Genomic DNA, 22,631 nt, shown 5'->3' on the forward strand with positions numbered 1-22,631 from the left:
TACCTATACACCAATTTATAATGTCACAGATCGCAGTATTTATAGAAGACATGGGGCTTAAAGTGAAGCCCTTTTCCCCTCTACATTCTCAACATAGTCTCTATCAGAAGTGTTTGGCTTGTGTTGGGTCCGACTTGGCCCGGGCGGTCAAAATCAACTTTAAACACACAGATGTATCTTCAAATGTGACTTAATCTATAGATTAGTGTTATATCTACCTATACACCAATTTATAATGTCCAGGTGTATCGAGGTAAACCCAAGTACAGTACAGAAACTGAAGTAATTTGGGCTCTCTTAGTTTTCTGTATGCTTATACGTCATACTGTATTTAATTATGTTTCTTATTCTAAGAGGGCGGTCGGGTCGAGAGTGGTTAAAGCGTTCGCTCGTCACGCCGAAGACCCGGGTTCGATTCCCAACATGGGTACAATGTGTGAAGCCCATTTCTGGTGTCCCCCGCCGTGATATTGCTGGAATATTGCTGAAAGCGGCGTAAAACCGTACTCACTCACTCACTAACTTATTCTAATACTGCTAATGTTTGTCAGTGGCCAGTGATAGTATGTTTTATGGAATAGTATCTTTCATACCAATATGGTGATATGTTATAACTTTATTTCGTACTTGCGAGGGACACGACACTATCATAGCTTACAAAAGTATTCTGGAAGCATTTTAGGACAAACATGTTAACGTAAGTTCAAAAGAAAATAAATGGGTTTTGTTAATTAGCCTCACCAAATGCATAAGTTATCAATGAAACGGTCTGCTATTAACTACAGCTCAAGACAGCTAATTAAGGGCAAATGGTTGATTGATTACGCAACACCTACTTGATTGCAATTAAGCAAGGGGCAATTAAGCAAGCTGGGTACAGGTGTAATTTGGATTAATTCCACACTTAACGTGCATATACGGACGCAATGAGAAGGATCGATGAGACACAAGACTTGAAGTAAGGCAAAAACGTTTCTCCAGTATAATCGAATAATCAAATTAGCGCATTGTGAGACGATGCTTGAACTGTGAAACCAAACATTAATGTTATCAACTCAAGTTCGGGTGCAGGAAGTGTTTTTCTTGCAAAAAAAGATGTACATGTGCATATAGGTACGAAAACCTGGTCCCTAAGTGGTACCTCAGATGTAAGTACAAATACTAACAGTTCACGATAATCTTCAACATTGAGATGTGTTCACATGTGTTAACCAGTAGTACGTTACGAATAATTCTCAATTGGAAATATTATGCGTATGTTTTATGAGTACATGTGAATAAGTTTTGTAAATGCATTCTCAACCCGCATCGGTATATTTCTAATTACAGTTTAGTTTGCGTTCGGGAAAGAAACCGTAAGTGTCTACACCTGATGTAAGAACAAATATTGCGTAAAATGGCAAAAAATAATTGAGAAAGTTAAAACACATGTTTAAAATTCACATTACAATAAATATGAATATGAATGTTGCGTTTTCTGAATCAGCATAAAAAAGGAACATGTGTGAGTCTTGAGATAGTGTTTTTTTACATTTCTTATAAATTCAAAACACGTTTGACTAAAGATCATAGCTTATGACACCATATAAACATGCCAAGACTTCAACACGCGTTATCTGTTGTTGGAATAAACAGCTTAAGATACAATTTATTCAGCAACATAGCTGCAAAACTTACTCTACAATGAGATCAAACAAGGTATACAAGCTTAGATTAATCTCGAGAATGGGGAAGTCAAAAGCATTTACTCACTTATTTTGGAATTATAAATATTGTATAACTAATAACGGGAAGTGGAATGGCATGTAGTACATGCATCGTACTAATAGTGACACAATTAGATGCCAACAACTACGCCCCGTCTACGCAGCCTGCCAGTTTCTAATTATTTGGAATAATCCTTTCCGGCGTTTCTTTCAATTATAAAGGACTCATTTCATACGTAGGGGTCTGTGATCTAAAAAACACAATTGGTATGTTTACGTAGACATAAACACGTGGTGTGGTTTGGTATGGTCAGTAACTGACAACCTGCTGATGACAAATGTCAACACACCAGGTCAGTAAACTGACCACTACAATGATCGAAGGATGTGTTACGTCCATGCATCTAACAGTTGAAACATTTGTTTCTCTTTGTTGAAGTTCACGGATGACAAGGTAGACACAACTTTATGGGTAACGTCTACCTTGTCAATCGTTTTCTACCAAGGATTTACGATTGGGAGGCCTCTAAACGTGTAAGTTATTTTCCTTTTCAAAAGAATAGGATTTCAATCAAAAGGTTACAGTTAAAATGACTTATACAACGTTTAAATCTATAAGGTTATGGTGAATTTTGGCTCAGGCGAAACAATGCTTCACTTTGTATACATGTTAATACATTTGATACATCTGTGAGCTTTAAGTTGATTTTAACAGCCCGGGCCAGGTCGGACCGAACATTTCTGACTTGGATTTTTTTAAGAAAATACAGTAAAAATGCTTCACTTTAAGGGCGCAGATTTCTTTAAATGCGATACACCTGGACATTATAAATTGTTGTATAGGTAGATATAACACTAATCTATAGATTTAGTCACATTTGAAGATACATCTGTGTGTTTAAAGTTGATTTTAACAGCCCGGGCCAGGTCGGACCGAACATTTCTGACTTGTTTTTTTTTAAAGAAAATACAGTAAAAATGCTTCACTTTAAGGGCGCAGATTTCTTTAAATGCGATACACCTGGACATTATAAATTGGTGTATAGGTAGATATAATACTAATCTATAGATTTAATCACATTTGTAGATACATCTGTGTGTTTAAAGTTGATTTTGACCGCCCGGGCCAAGTCGGACCCAACACAAGCCAAACACTTCTGATAGAGACTATGTTGAGAATGTAGAGGGAAAAGGGCTTCACTTTGAGCCCCCTATTGTCTATAAATACTGCGATCTGTAACATTATAAAGTGGTGTATATGTAGATATAACACTAATCTATAGAGGTAATCACATTTGAAGATAAATCTGTCTGTTTAAAGTTGATTTTGACAGCCCGGGCCAAGTCGTAGCGAACTGTGTGACTGTCGAGAGTAGAGGGAGAAGAGGTCTACTTTAACCAACGTGTCTGCTTTAAATACGATGAACAGTGACGTTATAAAGTGGTATTTACTTAGATATAGTACGTTCCTATAATATAAACGCTATGCCGACAGATGGAAATTCGTATGACGATAGCTAGAAGTATTTGATACGTGTCAAATCCTATTTCGTTTAACGATTGCTCTTTTACATGTTACCTAGATCAGCGACGCTAACACACAGCTCCACTTTCTAGTTTTTAAGTGATTTACTCCGAATTACTTAATTATGCTGCACGTTTTGGATTGGTGATTGTTCAGTAGTGTCATGTGTGTATGTTGCATCAATAATATGTAGATATGATCGCCGATAATTAAGTAATTAGCCAATAACACTTTGGCCCGTCTTGGCCCGGCCCGGCCCGACTTTTAGGCAATCCCTACAATGAGTGGTAATCACGTTAGTCATTGTCAATCAGGACTAACCGAATACCTCTGTCCCTAGGTTTGGTATGTGCCGTGATGAAACTAAAATCAAATTCAAGATTGAGAAACGTATGTTTGACATTTTTAAGTGAAAGTTATCTTTATCACAACCGGTATATGTTAAGTTAAAACGCAATCATCAACATAATTATGAAGCGTATTTAACGGGGGTAGAGACGGGGTTGTAAAAAGAAACAGTGTTGTCATTAACGTGGAAACGAGTAGCTGGTGAATCTGGTCGAGTATTCTGTCAACTGTCGGTCAAGAAGATGTAATTTATACAGTATAAAGGACACACAAGTAAAGAGTCAGACACAACGTTACATGAAGTATCATTACTATCAAAGTGAATAACTACAATCGGCTGAATGACATTTTAAAAGCAATAGAAACTAGGGTTTTCTTCTTTGTTGACATCAGTGCGAAAATGTATGGCCATATATATTCGAGCAGCATTGACGCGAAGAGGCGTCGATTGACATTTATGTAAAGGAGATTAGTTTAAGCAGCGTAGTGGTTGACTTGTTCGAGACACTCTAATTTGCAACTTGAAGTTCAAGGTAGTTCGTCAGCAATACTCAATATTGGTCAGTTTCGTTTGATGCAGCAACGACTTATCTTGCGCATTACTTTTAGATTTGAGATGATGATCACGGTGTGCTATTGTATGTTTGATGTACAAATTACAGGCATTGAAAAACACGTCATGTGTGAACGATGCTAGCTCATTATGTGGACATTTGGACGTTTGAACATTCAGCGACACATGTACGGTTTCAAATAAGTCAGTGTTGAAGTACTGTTTTTAAATATCGTGAAAGCCTACGCCTTAAGACCGAGACTGCTCCATATGGGTTCCCTACGAGATATACGTTCTATTATTCTTTGCAGCTCCTCAAGTTCATCATCCGTCATGTACATGCATACATGAAAAGGGATGGGGGAGATGCTTGTGGTTAAAGCTTTCGCTTTTAATATTGAACACCCGTGGCCGATTTCCCACATGACTATGATGTAGGTTGTCCATTACTGTTTCCCCCCGTCGTAATGTTGCTGGGATATTGCTAGAACAGTGTAAAACCTGTCTCACTCCATCATTAGCGGGTATATACGAAGGGGTGGATTAAATGAATAGAGTTAACTGTCTCGCTGAAAGTCAAGGTTTTGAAACTATTAGTTTCATTGTTGCGTTGTTTCCTTGCAATATGTTGTCCAACAAAGCGACCATTTGTGTATCATCAAAAAACTAACAACAATATGACGGTAACCGAGTTTAATGCCGCTATAAATAGTATTTCAGTATCACAGCGTGTCAATTGATGTAATTGAAACCCGAAGAAATACAGGTCTCACACGTTTACCACTTTGGTAAAAACCCACGAGCACAGCACAAGGTATGGTGCTTTTACAGATGTAGGCACATAATAGGGCGAATCTGGAATTCGAGGCCACGATCATAGGTTTTGGCACGTCTACGCGGCTCAACTCCACACAACGAACTGCAATGCCTCAGACGAATGAGCCACCCTACGCTTAAGCCTACTAGAAACAGTTTTAAATATAATAATGAATATCTTAAATAAATATCTTAAAACTATATTAATAAATATAATGAATAAAAAAATGAATATTTTATTTCTATTCCCACCAAATAGCATTAGTTCCAACACCAAGAGTGGCATCAGTGAATTATAGTTGTCCATCCTGTGCACAAGCAAATACTCCATGACACTGCACAGTTCTAAGGGATCGGTCATTTATTACCGGGGGTGGGGTGGTGGTGGGTCAGAGGGGTTTGATGCACTAACGTACTAAAAACAATGGGTTCCCCTAATGCTTATCATATTTTCGGATGACCCTCCCCAGGACTTTGTACATGTTTTTCACGACCCTCCCTGAAGACAAAATGCAAAAGCACTTTATATTGTAAAATGTCCATGTTTCATGACCGTTCCCAAATATGTGCATTTTTTTATATTGTTTGTTTGTTTGTTTGTTTGTTTGTTGCACTCAGCAATAATCCAGCTATATGACGGCGGTATTTTTTTTTTTATAACTCTCACTTAGAGATTTTTATGTGGGCCTCCCGTGATTTCCTCTGGCCCATCCGTGACCGGTCTCTAAAGCATTAAGAGTGAGGGCATGTTGATACACGGTTGGTTCTATGGTAGTTCCCCTTTAAATAACATTGCCATTTATCAGAAGCCCTGTGCTGCTTGATGTCTACGTGTGTATGTGTACATGTGTCTATGTATAAACGTGACTGTTTAGACCGATTGCCTGTTGGCATGACAACGGGAACCGGAATTATACAAAAACAGTCATCCGTATTTATGCCGTTGTCTTTTTATATAACTGGCTCCTGGTATTTATATCATACCACTGCGTGTTTTAACGTCATTGCGTAATATAAATATGTGATATCACGTGCACACTTCTTTACCATGCCGTGTGGCGAAGACACAGTTTGCGCCACGACATACGAATATCAAAGGTGAGGTGAGGTGAAATGGGGTTCAACGTCGCTTCCAAGATTATTGCACTGATATCACGACATGCATTCACGTGTTAGTGTGTGTCTGGCTGTTTGTACTAGTCCAGACTGATGCCGATTCTATAGTGCTAGCCCACTGAGATACGCAGTTTATCATGAATACCCCACTCAGACACAGCATACTGACTCCGAGCCGACCAGTCCTTGTTTTAGCCCCTTAATGCCGAGCGTCAGTCAGGGTAACAACACGTACCATCTTTTAACGTCTTTTGGTATGACGCGTATCCGCAGAGGCCCGACTAGTGACGTGTGCAGGTGTTTACAAGATGGTCACTGGACCGCTACAAGGCCGCTAGATTATTTTACGAGCAAAAGCTAAATTAAATAAATTATCGACAAATAAATATTCCTCGTGCTTGGAACAAAATTACTTGAATAGTCGAAAGACAACTGTTTAGTTCAACTCGAACCTTGGACCTTCCGCTCTCCAGGTGGACGCTCTACCACTAGACCACGGAGGCGGTCAATAAAATCAAAGAAGTATATGAATAGATTATATATTTCCCAATCAAAGTGAAACTATACGTTTTCAAACATTTTCCCAAAGTGTTAAAGAATTAACACATGTGTCAAATTATTGACAAGTTGGAAAGTATGGAAAATACTAGAATTTTATTGGTTAAATGCGTTTTGATAAATTTCCCTGTACCTGCTACTGTTTCGGCATCATGGCTACAAACAAGTTGCCCTTCTCTCCAACCTCTGCAATTCAAGCTCCATACAGTGAAATGGCGTCTAAACACAAACAAATTGTTCCCTGGCAATATGGCGACAAACATACGCTTCGCATCTCCTTTTCCGTTTGTTTTCAAATTATGGTAAAGTAAAAAAAAACATTTCGTGAGATAAATTCGTTGTAGGACTATCCCTCGGGGAATTCATGTACATGGCAACACAGAGCGTGAAACCGTATTAACATTCCTATCGTGTATGTCTGTTTGGTGTTTAACGCAACTCAGCGATATCCAGCCATTTGACGTCGGCCTGTAAATAATCAAGTCGATCTAGGAACATGTACATGTATGACTACATGTCCTAGTTCGGTGTTATAGTGAAATACCACTGAGATACCATGCCGCACGTTTAACATGTATATCCCACGTAGACACAGTATACTGACTCCGAGACGTTTTATCCTCTTAATGCCGTGTGCCAGACAGGGTAACAACAAGGACCATCTTGTGACGTATTTTGGTGTGACGCGGCAAAGAGATCTATCTATCTCCGAGCAGATGCTCCATCCTTCAGACCTGGTAGGCGGCTGATGATCATTACCGTGAACTTCACGTACGTTTATGCATTGGATTGAAGTAATCTCTGTATGTACTTCAGCATCTTTTCGAGATATCTTTACAGTCACTTGGAATAAGCGGCCAATTCAGCAGTGATGACTGACAAGTAATCGCCATATATTCAGTGACAACTTTAGAAATATCCCCGGCAGGGTTCATCGTGTCGGCCATTTTGACGCCCTGTAATTGAAGCCAATGTGTTACGACGGACGGTAACTCTGACTGATCATAATTAACTGATCAAGTTCCTAACAGACATTCTCAACTCATGACAATATTATTGAAAACTACAAAGGATTCTACTTTAGAGAAATGTGAGCATACGGACAAACGCTCATACTGTCATAAGTTCATCTTAATTTTCTTCCGAAGATGCAACTGTCAGTGTAAACATGATGTCACAAGTACAAATAAAATGAAAATGCCGACTGTGTGCAAAAGGAACGTCGGAACGGCAATTATTTCATTCAAACATAATATCGAATGCTTTATCATACATGTATCTGCACTGAATTCCGCTGACTGATTTTCATGATAAGAGTCAGCTGAAATTATGTTATGGGTAAATGTGTTGAAATATAGATACCAAAACCAAACCAGTTTGCAGTCTTACTATTATCATTCAACAATAATATTATAAACACAATAACCAACGAATTTAGACAACACATTCACTGACCTGGTCACGGTGTATCGACAAGCTGTAGACTATATAAGCTGAGCAATAAAATGTTCGACAAGCTGTAGACTGTATCAGCTGAACAAAAGAGTGTTCGACAAGCTGTAGACTGTATCAGCTGAGCAATAGAGTGTTCGACAGGCTGTAGACTGTATCAGCTGAGCAATAGAATGTTCGACAAGCTGTAGACTGTATCAGCTGAGCAATAGAATGTTCGACAAACTGTAGACTATATCAGCTGAGCAATAGAATGTTCGACAAGCTGTAGACTGTATCAGCTGAGCAATAGAATGTTCGACAAACTGTAGACTGTATCAGCTGAACAATAGAGTGTTCGACAAGCTGTAGACTGTATCAGCTGAGCAATAGAATGTTCGACAAACTGTAGACTGTATCAGCTGAGCAATAGAATGTTCGACAAACTGTAGACTGTATCAGCTGAGCAATAGAGTGTTCGACAAGCTGTAGACTGTATCAGCTGAGCAATAGAATGTTCGACAAACTGTAGACTGTATCAGCTGAGCAATAGAATGTTCGACAAACTGTAGACTGTATCAGCTGAGCAATAGAATGTTCGACAAACTGTAGACTGTATCAGCTTGGCAATAGAATGTTTTCTATGTCTCCACTGTATGTCAAATAAGCTCAGGATAAATACACTCTTCAAAAATAGAATCGCACAGGTAGTGTGTCGTTCATTGAACCTGAAGAGGGGAATCGCAGTCTTCGGTTGCACGCCACTTCAGCGTCCACCACAACACCATTTGACGCCTTTGTGACCGATACACGCAGTTCAATTCCACTGCAGACCGTTCAAGAACCGGCCGACCAAGAGTTACCACCCCTGAACAGGATCGCTACATTCGACTGTTCAACCTACGTCATCGCAATGCCACAGCTACGGAGACTGCAGGACGCATCCCTGGTTTGAGGAGGATATCGGACCACCAGACTGAAACCATCTTCGCGAAGCTGGAATCCGATCCAGAAGATGAGTTATCATCCCTGTTTTGTAACAGATCCATCGACAGCGATGCTTGCGTTGGTGCCATACCTTACAGCCTTTGACTTTTGAGAAACTGGAGACGAGTGTGGTTTTCAGCGATGAATCACGATTTCTTCTTCACCGGCGAGATGGAAGACAAAGTGTTTATCGTCGTCGGAATGAGCGTTTTCCCCATATTGTGTACGTGAATTCGACAATTTGGCGGTAGTGTCATGGTGTGGGGGCCAAATCCTACACCACGAGATCTGACTTGGTTGTGGTTCAAGGTAATTTGACAGCAAATCGCTACATGAATCAAACTCTTCAACCTCACCTTCTTCCAATCATTGACCACCAGAGGGAGCTGTTTCAACAAGACAACGCTCTACCGCACACAGTTCGTGACACGGTAGACTGACTTCATAGTGCCAACATCAACGTCTTGCCGTGGCCGTCGGGATCTCCAGATCTCTACCCAATCGTACACCCCTGGGATGAACTCGATCGACGTGTACGTCAACGCAGAACACACTATAGGCACTCCCACAACTGGCCAACGCGTTACAAGCAGAATGGCGCAGAATTCCGCAGGACAGAATTCGTACACTTATCCAGTCAGTGCCGAGGAGATGCATAGCCGTGATTGCTGCCCGGGCTGGTCACACGGGATACTTCGGGAGTTGAGCGCAACCTTGTGGTCTGATGTGACATGACAATGAACAATTTTCAATGCCTTTGTACGCCAACATGTGACTATCGAGCTCAAACTTTCATATTTGTATCTGTGGTAAAAAAAATAATATTATCAGGTACAATAAATTTGCCAGAGATCTACCTGTGCGTAGTGAAGACTGTATATGACTTAAATTAATATTCAACAAAATCCTCATCATATCACATCGTTAACATCGAAATATTTGATCACATATATTTATCTAAAACAAGTACTTGACAATCGAGCGTTCCATGTAATAACTAAATCCAAAAACATACATACATTTATGCAACATATGCACAAAATGGTGCACATTCATGCAGCAGCTCAAAGCTGACAAAATCACATGGAAATAAATTTCAGAGACTGTGTATATATGACACATTTATAGCATCTTTTATTCACGAAACCAGACATATACAATTCATAACATACGGTTGTTTTTGTTCTTTGTAGTTGTACATATCCCTCCAATACAACAGCTGGGCCGTGTATTCGTCGGTTAGAAATGCATGGGTTGTGTTGGTAATTAATGTAGCTTTCACAACAGTCGGAATCCACGTATGCCTGGGGCAAGGTAGGCTGATATAGCTATTACTGGGCAGTATGAAACTGTTGCACATACAACTGCTATAATTGTTTTCAGGTATACGAAGGCAGATTATGAGTTACTTGTGTCAGAACCAGGGTGTACGGAATTATAGGAGTTGGATTGGATTGCACGCATTGAGACACAAGGTCCAGGCGTGTACACGAACGTTCTGCTTTTTGCCTCCCGCACAGCTCGCAAGTGACATATGCAACGAATTAACCATTACGAGTTCACCAGTGAAATATGTGTGACTAAAATCCGACTTTCAGTTTAATGACTCGAGTGCGAACATTGCCAAATGTGATGTCACATCAAACATTATGACGTCATTATCATTACGGCCGACCATCTGACTTGTATGGATTTGTAGGTGACTGACCAATGATACAGCTAGATTCTCTAACCAGTGATGATATTTACTGTCCTTGTAACTTATGTTATATACTCCGGGGACACGAGGGTCCACTCGTCTAATGAGGCGCAATTCGCTGTTCAGAGGTGGGGCCCTTAGGGTTTCCAGAAACCTGTTTGTGTTTGTTAGTTGTATAACGCCGCACTCAGCAATTTTCCAGATATATAACGGTGGTTTTTAAATAAGCGCGTCTGAACCAGACAATCCAGTGATTGACATCATGAGCATCGATCTACGCAATTGGGATACGATGACATGCTTCAACAAAGTCAGCGAGCCTGACCACCCGATCCAGTTAGTCGTCTCTTACAACGAGCATAGTCGCCTTTAACGGCACGCATGGGTTGCTGAAGACCTATTCCAACCCGGATCTTCACTGGTGGCCAAAATGTCAAACATGTATGTCTAGACCTGCATTACTTCTGGTTTTCCTCCAACATTAAACCGACAAGCCGCAATATAATTGAAATTCTGTTTAAAGCCGCGTTTAACCCAGCTCACCCTTCCATACCAACTACACTATCAGTAATCGAGAACACTGAGGAAAATCCGATGAACAAAACTATGCTTTCCAGTGGTACGTTATTAATCTATTAAATCATTTCGTTAGGAGTACTGTTACTTGGGATAGTTATTACACACCAAGTTTCAATAACATGAAAGTAATGTCTCCTTTTCCTAGTTAATGAAAAAAGGAATATATTCCTCGGTGCTATGTAAATCTATAGAACGAGCTATTTAAGTAGTTTCATTACAACATAATTTGTGAAAAAAGTGTACTTGTGGTCCCAGAGTAGCACAGGGGATGTGTTTTTACACAGAACTGTCATCCAGGCACAGGGGGGGAGTGGTTAATAAAACTTCTGAATTCAATTCAGCACTTGTTGGGATAGTCTAATGGCGGCGGTGAGTCGCATGCTTCTCCCATGACGACGTTAAAAGACCAACGGTCATGTTCATGTCGAAGGAATGAGTTCATTACTTATCGAACGATAATGTCTAAATGTCTCAAACTCATCGGAAAGTTGCAATATATACACTTTATGAACAGAAGAATTCGTATCACTGCATGTAGTCTGACTTTCGCTTATACAATTACAACACTGCCTCAATAACCTGCAAGGAAAGCATACTTTCATTGGGGTGTCGAATTGTTGGATGTACCATGACTGTTCTCATGGATGGTTCTAAACATTACTTGTGCTTAATGATTTTGAATCTTCAGCTTAACATAAATATATGGCATATGAGGCAAAATGACTCCAAAGAAACTTGCGAATATCCATTGTAAATGTGTAGCTTTTTAGAACATAGTCACTGAAACGTAGGCCAAATTCGATTTCTAATTTAAATTTGGCTCATACACAAAGCACTTTGAGTATTTCTTGGGAAAGGTTTACAGTGTTTGTATTCATTTCCTATGTCTGATCAATATCAATAAAAGTCTGGTGAAAGGTCTAACAAGATTCATGTGATCATATTAAATATTAAGGGGGAAAAGTTGTCAATAATGAACCTTTTTGAATCTTCCAAAACCAATCTACATACAGACTGGAAACAAAGACCTTGACACATGCATAACCAGAACCATCCGCGATGAGAACTCCGGCACCCATACCTTGGAAAACACTTTACAGATGCTTAAATGCCGTTAGGGAAGACTGTGCCTGCATCCTCATCACATCAACTGTTCTGGTAGTACACAAAGAGTCAACCCGCTTTACTGCTGGGCTGATCAGTGTCAGCTGTTGTCTATAGGTATCCACAGAACATATACTTTCTCCGTCTCGCCAGTGAATGCTGCTGATCTTAGCATGATACTATGATTTGATGTGTACACTATTACCTTCATGGGGGGAACGTATTCATCATTTAGTAAAGGCATCTCAGGCCCTTTGCCAGCGACAGGAAACGCAATTATTCACAGATCAGTCACTTGACAAATATGTCATAGATGTGCCCAAGATAAAACTAGAATGTTTTAGTGTGACGTTAAAATGCCCTAAATGTGTAATATATGCCGTCTGCATGACAGGTTTTTCAAATAATTTCAAATTTTCTTTTAGGCTGTCAGTATTTTTTGTGTTTGTAAACTTCCGTCGAGCACAAACGTATCCACACTTCTTCCTCCTGAATAGTTTTTATCCCGCTCTGGAAAATGAATCAGCGAATCTCAGTTTCACAAAAAAACAAAACATTTGCTTTTTTTTAAAGGATATTATAATCGCTTAGGGCTTTGCTTTCCCGACGTTTAAGTTCTCAACATCGATTAAGGAACCGTTGCATTACGAATAAGCACAGTATTTACAAAGTTAGTTTATAAATACACCAGATTTCAACTCGTGAACCTATTTTGCCCATAGCCCAACCAAGAGACAACGTATCAGGTGTTTTCCCGACCAAATGAGTGTTTAAAAGTTCCATTCTTTCTATCTCTTCCTCCCGGCTCTGAGGTCAAGGATGGAGATGAGAAACACACGAAATAATATAGATGGCCTGCCTGTGTTTGTGACTTGTGCCCCCGGTGGGACAGGATACACCTACACTTGGTATCATCACAAATTGATTCATAGACACATGCTTATGATATAGTCGTAAACTTGCTTTTGAATATGCTTTTAGTAGAGATTTCGTTATCATGATTATGGAAATGGTTTTGTCGCTTTGATTTAATTTTTGAAAAATGCTTCTGCTAAGGACGTTTTCCACAAAGTTACTCACTATCAATGGATTACGTCGGGACGGTTGTTTCAGATGTCCTCCGATCTGTATATAGAGCATAAACTGTTTCCTCGTGGACAGTTGAAATCTAGAGGATCTAAGTTTACAAATGGAAAGAGGTCACACTGGAGTAATTTGATCACTGGAGTGATATAGTCGGAATCTTGCTTTTGAATATGCTTTTAGTAGAGATTTCGTAATCATGATTATGGAAATGGTTTTGTCGCTTTGATTTAATTTTTGAAAAATGCTTCTGCTAAGGACGTTTTCCACAAAGTTATTCACTATCTATGGATTACGTCGGGACGGTTGTTTCAGATGTCCTCCGATCTGTATATAGAGCATAAACTGTTTCCTCGTGGACAGTTGAAATCTAGAGGATCTAAGTTTACAAATGGAAAGAGGTCACACTGGAGTAATTTGACTCAGAATGGTGCGGCACTACAACCTTTTTCACCTCGCCGTAGGAAATGCGCGACATGTCGTAAAATGGGAATTAATTCCCCTTTTATAATATAACGCCGTTATATGGCAGTGTGATCTCTTATTGAGGATAGTTTGATTTATATTAAGTCGTTGAAGACTTTATATGAAACATTCATAAGCAGGAATTGATGCATATGGTTCCTGTGAAAAAGATACTGACCAAATGACTTGTGCATATATACAATGGAGCGCAATAACGGGGACACGAGGGTGCAAATGGAGCAAGCAGTAAAACTGTTACTAGAACACGTCTTTTTGTATTTAAAAATACCGCATACTATGATATAGTCTGAATCATACAGAGTCTGGACTCAGCTTTTAGCAGAGATGTCTCATGATTATGAAAGTGTTTTGTCGCTTTGAAGACTAAGTAAGTGGTTGTATCATACATGTACGCGTAGTACAGTAGGGCTACGTTGATCTGAACAGAACCGTCCTCAGTGAAATCGCTCCGACAAACCCTCATTTCACTTAGCAACTAAACTTTGTTTCCCTGTGTGTCTCTCTCTTACAGCGGGATTGTTGGATTAATGGTGTCGAACTAATAGTGTTTAGTTTCATACACATTTGTATATATGTATTATGATTCTTGTCATGTTCATGTCACATTCGCTATGTGGTAGGGGATTGACATTCTAACTATTGTGATGAGATTGGCTTTCAATTCTTTCTTGCTTCAGAAACTTGGAGGGAAGTACTGTGACTGACATAAACGTCTGTTTACTAATTTGTTTTGTAGTGCTGTATATTAACATACAAAGAAGTGTCGAACAGGTGTGCGTTTGTTTTTGATGAGTGGCTACCTAGATTAGAATGTTGTTCTACACAAATATGCTGTACCAATGGTGTGCTTTATTATCCCATGTTGCATTCATTTCCTTTCGTGTTGTTATTAAATTATTTTAAAAGATCAGTAGATTTTATTTAAAATAGGGTTCATGTTCAACTGACTAACAGTGAATGGGTCTTGATATTTATATATTGATGGTCGAGGAACAGATGATCAGCTTGGAGGATCGGTTCCACAAATTCATTTTAGGCCACATAGTCCATTTGGTCAGCGGCGAGCCATACAGTTCTTATACAAGTGGGTGCAGCTTGTCACAGACAGACAAACTTTGAAGCCATGAAGCCTTAGTACAATATATGCACAGCACACGTACACAAATTGACATGAAAACCACCTTCACCACCTTCTTGTGCCATCAATACAATTCCAAATCCATACATTAACAAATTATCACTATCATGAAGGGCGTCTCGTGTAGATTCAAGCCCAGTGGAGATTCCCAGTATCCATTTCTTCCTACATGAAAACCACCTTCACCACCTTCTTGTGCCATCAATACAATTCCAAATCCATACATTAACAAATTATCATGATCATGAAGGGCGTGTCGTGTAGATTCAAGCCCAATGGAGATTCCCAGTATCCATTTCTTCCTACATGAAAACCACCTTCACCACCTTCTTGTGCCATCAATACAATTCCAAATCCATACATTAACAAATTATCATGATCATGAAGGGCGTGTCGTGTAGATTCAAGCCCAGTAGAGATTCCCAGTATCCATTTCTTCCTACAGGAGCCGAGGAATAGGAATCGAGTGATCACAAATTACTACCTGTCTGATTCAGTGTGATCGTGCGCCGCAAGCTACATGTACATGTAGGATCGGTGCTCATGCTGTTAGCCATCGGCTTGTCTGGCCACATTCGATTACAATGTTACTACATTTCGGAATATATGGATACGGCGTAAAACAACAGTCACTGGCACAATAACTCCTCAAGTATACGCTACGTATAGGTATATCGCAATTAATTAATTGCTTTGGTAAGTCTGGGCCCATCCAATGCAATTGAGAAAGAGATAAGGAGAAGAAGTTATGAGCCTTTTCGTCACACAAATTATTGGCTTAAAAACAGAACTAAAGTCATCTGACTTTCTAGACGTCGCGCCTTTTAGTGGAGGAAGACACGCAAACAAAAACATCCTTGTCGTTCAATCCATGTTAAATAGACGCTAATTGCGTAGTTTGAAAGTTTAATCTAATTTTGCATGCGGGGCAGCGACAGTCAGAAGCATCCGGATATAACACTTGACATGTGATTGCTGTTCAGAGAGTCGGTTTTACGTGCAATTATGGCTAACAGCAGCCGCAATGTTATAACCAGTGACACGAATATGTTACAGCATATGACAACACATGAAAAGTTTATATCCAAAAACTTAATTTGTATATTACATGTTCATAAATCATGTATTTTGTCATGCTCGATGGGGTTGGTAAATGTGAATAGAAGCAATATTGTCACTTTTCGACAGTGTTCACAATCAACGATGTCCTTGCAATCTAATTGATAAACAATTATGCTATTTCGCAAAAATGAATGCAGCATAATGTTATTTACTGAGTACTTTTATGATGTGGAAATGATCATAAATGATAATCATTATAGAAACATAGCAAAACATTGGGTGTATGATATGTGAACTTCAGGTTGTACAGGAACATAATAACAAAAATGTTTCTTGTGTTGACAAGAAAAACATGTTATGAAATATTTAACTGCCAGTAACACGAATGATACGATTACACAAATATTTCATAGTTAATTATTTTGATATTCTAAAGGTTACATAAGGGATATTTGGCTCCTGTGCTATGACGTGCAATTGTGCATTCATGAAGCAAATTGCAATATTGTGTTGTGTTGTTCAGCAGTATTCTAGCCATATGACAGTCAAGGTGAAAAACCCCATGTGGTGTATCTATAAGTGAGACTTGATTTTATAATTAGTTGCTTTAACACTATGCAGTTATGTTACGGCGTGTAAATTTAGTATGTGCGAAACCCAAAGTGATGCCATTGCGCTTAAACCAAATTGAATGAACATGCGAATATGGTACTGACAGGCCAAGAAGCTTAATTGGACAAAACCAACGACCACAAAACCTGGTACAGCAATGAGACCCTTCTCTGTAGAGCATTTTAGGCGTCTGAGAACGCTGTGAAACTCGAACATCCAATGTTCTGGGCTACTGTTTCCCATGAGTGTGATGTAATAAGCATAAGTCATTTAAGATTTAGCCGGATCACTAATGACAGACTTTGCAAGTGCTGTGTTTGTGTTTTATTCACTGCCGGCATTGACGCAGCACAGAATGACAGGAGGAAATTTATCATTGGATTAAGATCGGAGCAAAAAGAACAAAGTTGGCAAGAGATTCCTCTCTTGAGATTTAATCTTCTATTTCGTGTTTCAAAAGATCTTTTTTTCCACAACTATTTTCCCAAACATTTTCGTGTTGTGTTTTATAATCCTATGTTTAAAAGTGTTATCGACGTATTCCGTCATAAAACATTAGCAGCAGTGCCTGTTTGATAAATACAAGATGCAGCCTTATAAATTGGTCTTTCATATTCCTTAAGCATTGTGACAATAGATAACACCAGTTTACTCCATCAAATCTGATATCGTGCATCGGTTCCATGTATGGCTGCATAAACTCACACGTATTATCAGTAAGGGTTACAGCGAGTGATGGTCACTAGAGACTTTGGTTTACAAATGCTAGGTTCGAATGGACTAAGTCTAGAAGTACATGGGTTAATCATATGCGCAAAACTGTACGTTATGCATCAGAGGAAGTATGGATGTTGGACTTCGAATGCTTCAGACGTCAATGGTTTCTTCATCAGGCTGTAGCGCCGGACATTCCATATGAAATAGCCATGGTTTCGAATTCCACGTTCTGTAACGTGCATCCACATGTACAAGCCTTGGGCTCATGTGTTGCCAGCAAGATACGTGCCTGGTGTTTCAACTCATTAAGGTTACAGGGCTGTACGTGCGAACAGCTTGCGACCAAATGTTTATTATTTCTGTTTGACTACTTGTTGGTCGCCCTTTATGTTTGTATCTATTAATATATATATATCCTTTAGCATGTTACAGACGCCCCTCTCTTCCTTTAGCTACTTGCCAACATATGTATACCTACCTACCTACCTACCTACCTACCTACCTACCTACCTACCTACCTATACCCAAAACCCGTATGTATGTGTGTGTGCGTGTGTGTGTGTGTGTGTGTGTGTGTGTGTGTGTGTGTGTGTGTGTGTGTGTGTGTGTGTGTGTGTGTGTGTGTGTGTGTATGTATGTATCTATGTATCTATGTATGTATTTATGTATGTGCCATTCATGTCTGCAAATCTGTTAATTCCATATATTATCTTTTCTACATATATATCCAGTACACATATCTAAACTCCTGTCTGTCTATCATACCTGTCGTACCTGGTGATTCCTCTCCACCATAATTTTATAATTATTTGTATTAATCAGCAAATAACTGTCTATCTGACATACCTACCTGGTGATCTACCATCCCGTATATTTATAATTCATCTATCTACATACATACAAACATACATACATACATGTACATACATACATACATACATACATACATACATACATACATAACATAACATATAGCTGCTTCGTTTTCGTTAACCACCCTATCTAGTGTATTTTAATCACTTACATCGCTAAACGGCATAATTCAAATCAAACCCAGTTCACCTGAACCTGCAAAGTTCCCATGCATATATAAAAGCCAGTTGTTTATGTCCAAGCCACTTGACGTAGTGGAATCAAGTATTGTGCAAGTGTCTGTCTAGGTATGTTTGACGTTACTTTATCATCTGCAGGTAGATGCCACGAGGCCAATCCTTGTGCAAGCTCCGCGTATCTCTGGCCACACGACTGAGGTAGCGGGAAAGCTGTGCCGAGGCTCATATGTCGTAATACAGCAGGAGGTTTTGTAGTGGCATTGGCTCCACGTGCTAGATTCGCCACTTTCCCCTGCCAACACGTCGGGTCAGTCCCCGTCGCTCTGACGAGGAGAACATACTCCATACAGAAGGACCATTAGAGAAGCGCTGGGATTTATTGTCTGAGGAAAACGTACTGTGTGATCGTCGATAATATCACCAGCGTCAAGCCAGGGGTAAGTGCTCGTCCGCTCACTTCATTCAGGAAGGGTGAACGTATCATTCATATTGTTATCAGAGGAGATTTGCGCCAACATTTGGAAATGTTTTAGCAGCGGTCATCCATCTTTCACTTTACTGAGGATGATAACGACATAAGGTACCGCCTCAGAAGCGCATTTTCGTTATTGATTATTGAATGCATTGGAATGAGATTGATATTGAAAGGTCAGGAATCAGTTTCTACTTTTTAAGGAAACGTCAGGAAAATTATGTATTAATTTATGCTTATGTGCAAGGTACCTTTATTTTAAGTATATTCCATCTGCAACATTAGTTTCCCAGACCTAGTCCAGAGTCGTATGAGTATATGTTTAATACTGCATGGCGTTGAACAGGACTAAAATAAAAGTAGAACATAGTTCTATGCCATATCTAATAAAATGGATATTCATATGTCGCAACAGAATGAAAACGTTATTATTACACACACATTGCTTTGACCATCATTTCCAGTGCAGCTAAATAAATTTAAACGTGTGCAGCTTCAACATTGGACCGATTACCTACACATGACGTTTTCGGTATTATGATAAGAACAATAATATTAGCATACTACCTTTAACTTTCTCATTTGTTTTAGCTATATGAAGTTTTCGGTATTACTAGAAGAAACTGATATTAGCATATTCCCTCTTACTTCCTCTTGTGGGCGAGTGTTACAGCCATATGTCTTTCGTGGTATTACTAGAAGAAACTGTGATATTAGCATATTCCCTCTTACTTCCTCTTGTGGGCAAGTGTTTTAGCCATATGTCTTTCGTGGTATTACTAGAAGAAACTGATATTAGCATATTCCCTCTTACTTCCTCTTGTGGGCGAGTGTTACAGCCATATGACGGTTTCGGTATCACGATAAGAAATATGATATTAGCATGTTCCATTTAATGTTTCCTTGTAGGCAATTGTTTTAGCCATATGACTTTCGTGGCATTACTAGAAGAAACTGTGATATTAGCATATTCCCTCTTACTTCCTCTTGTGGGCAAGTGTTACAGCCATATGTCTTTCGTGGTATTACTAGAAGAAACTGTGATATTAGCATATTCCCTCTTACTTCCTCTTGTGGGCAAGTGTTTTCGCCATTTTACGATTTCGGTATCATGATAAGAACATTGATATAAGCATACTTCCTTTAACGTCCCCATGTGGGCGAGCGTTTTAGCCATATGACGGTTTCGGTATTATGACAAGAACAGTGATATTAGCATACTTCCTTTAACGTCCCCTTCTGGGCGATCGTTTTAGCCATATTACGTTTTCGGTGGTATGATAAGAACTATGATATTAGCATACTCCCTTTAACGTCCGCTTTGTGGGCGATCGTTTTAGCAATATGACGTTTTTGGCATTACGACTTTTCTCAGAGGTACAATCTAAGTTAACCCTACTGAAACTCTCTCTGTGTGTCTCTCTGTTGGTTTTGTGGTCAGGCATTGGTTTGAAACCATAAATATCCTAATAGATTAATGATAACATGACGCCAATAACTGTGGCTAATCCTTGACAAGGTCATGACCATTTATGGCAATATGACTTATTGCCCCATGGGGATTCCTCGTTACAATAGGTCACCGATAAGCAGCCTATGTTCGTCGTAAGAGGCGACTTTAATTGATATGGCGGTCAGGCTCAGTGACTTGGTTAATTGCTCATAACATCAATCACATGATTCATTTGTCAAGATTCAAATATTTTCTGGGCGCCATCACATAGCTGAAATCTCTCTCTCTCTCTCTCTCTTTCTCCCTCTCTCTCTCTCTCCCTCCCTCTCTCCCTCCCTCTCTCTCTCTCTCACTCTTACTAGGAACAATGTAGACAGTCGTACAACAGTGTTGAGTGAGTGAGTGAGTGAGTGAGTATGGTTTTACGCCGCTTGTAGCAATATTCCAGCAATATCACGGCGGGGGACACCAGAAATGGGCTTCACACATTGTACCCATGTCGGGAATCGAACCCGAGTCTTCGGCGTACGAGAGAACGCTTTAACCACTAGGCTACCCGACCGCCCCACAACAGTATTGAATTAAATTATAACGCATCTGTTACGACCATGTGATATGGTATGCACTCACGTCGGGTTCAAATAACGTCAAACGTCATTTAACCGATATTATTTCGTTTCAACACAAAACATTTACAAAACGCTTGCGACATTCCTTCAAATAACTGATTAGTTTCGAAAAGCGTCGTTTTAACTCCTGTGAAAAGAAAGTTACATTTTCAGCAACGGGAAATTAAAGTGGGATTTCGCAAATAAATGCAATACCCACAGGAATTACCTTAACAAATGGGTGAAAATCGCTCGGAAAATTGACAATTCAACTGTGAAGTCGCTTCACAGGCTACGTAAGTTTAACAAATATTTACACTCATGTGATGTAGTTTAGCGAGAAAATTACATTATAGTTTACGACAAAGCTCTTTGAAGGATAACCTTATTTGACGATTAAATCAATTTAAGGCACTTCCATGTGTAGTTACTATCTGAACAGTAAATTTTCTGTGTGTGATCTTAAACTGCAGGTTTTATTTCATCATTTGCTTTTGAATTTCGGTGTCTCTGATCACAACCCGGTGTGTTTTTTCCTAGGTGATCGCGATATCATAATTACCACCCTTGGGAAATGAACAATTTCTCGCAAGCTGGAAGGGCTCATGTCAAAGGTCAAGCCCTAGGGATTTGATTGGTTGTTGTTGCCGCTATGTTTTCTCCATGGTGCTTCAATGATAGATGGATAGTATTCGGACTGTCTGCTTTGTAAAGGATCGTCAATTAAGGGAACGAGCCCGAAAGTATGGCCTTGGAAGCCTCACTGGCTAAACGCGATCATTTGCGAAGATAATCAACTCATTGCATGCTTTGGAATTGGTTAATTGATGATGAAGTTTATCATATATCAATCAAAATGGACAAAAATGAAAATGGAAGTATAAAAAGTGGAATACTATTAATTGTAATACAGCTGTTACATCTTATTAAGGTTACGTCAATATGGAAACTTTTCAAAGATCTGTCATGATTGAAACGGAAACGTCATGCGTCACGTTTTACTTTTTAGCTAAACGGGCGGTCGGGTAGCCTAGTGGTTAAAGCGTTCGCTCGTCACGCCGACGTCCCGGGTTCAATTCCCGACATGGGTACAATGCGTGAAGCCCATTTCCGGTGTCCCCCGCCGTGATATTGCTGGAATATCTCTAAAAGCGGCGTAAAACCATACTCACTCACTCATTTTAGCTAAACAATGCATTTGTATTTATCGTACCACGAATCTACACCTGTCTCGACAATGGTTTGTGACGTCACGCGCCAAAGTGATGTCATTTCTGAAACTTCGATCAGTTTTATAAATACAACTATTAGGACAAAACTCTTTCCCTAATCCTTCGATCCTGTGTTGGTGATCATGACCCCATGTCGCCTATTTGGTGATGATATATGACAGGAAGTCGGGTCGTTAAAATATTGCATCTTCCCAATACATCATTGATGATCCGCGTTGTAATACAAATGTACTATGAAGTAATGCAAGTATACCAACTGAAACCCCTTCAGTCGAATGTTCCTAATTCGTTAAA

The 22,631-nt window shown here is 39.5% G+C and overlaps 1 protein-coding gene across 1 annotated transcript in view; it reads left to right on the top strand.

Moving 5' to 3' along the window:
• Positions 1-22,631, top strand: part of LOC124146379 (glutamate receptor ionotropic, NMDA 2A-like) — a 208,535-nt gene that overhangs the window by 92,761 nt on the left and 93,143 nt on the right. The window contains exon 3 of the mRNA XM_048392187.1: positions 18,711-19,009. The gene's annotated coding sequence lies outside the window, so the exon portion shown is untranslated. The remainder of the gene's footprint in view (positions 1-18,710; positions 19,010-22,631) is intronic.

Source organism: Haliotis rufescens, unplaced genomic scaffold (genome assembly GCF_023055435.1).
Source record: "Haliotis rufescens isolate VD_foot unplaced genomic scaffold, xgHalRufe1.0.p SCAF_11, whole genome shotgun sequence".
Lineage (NCBI taxonomy): Eukaryota > Metazoa > Mollusca > Gastropoda > Lepetellida > Haliotidae > Haliotis > Haliotis rufescens.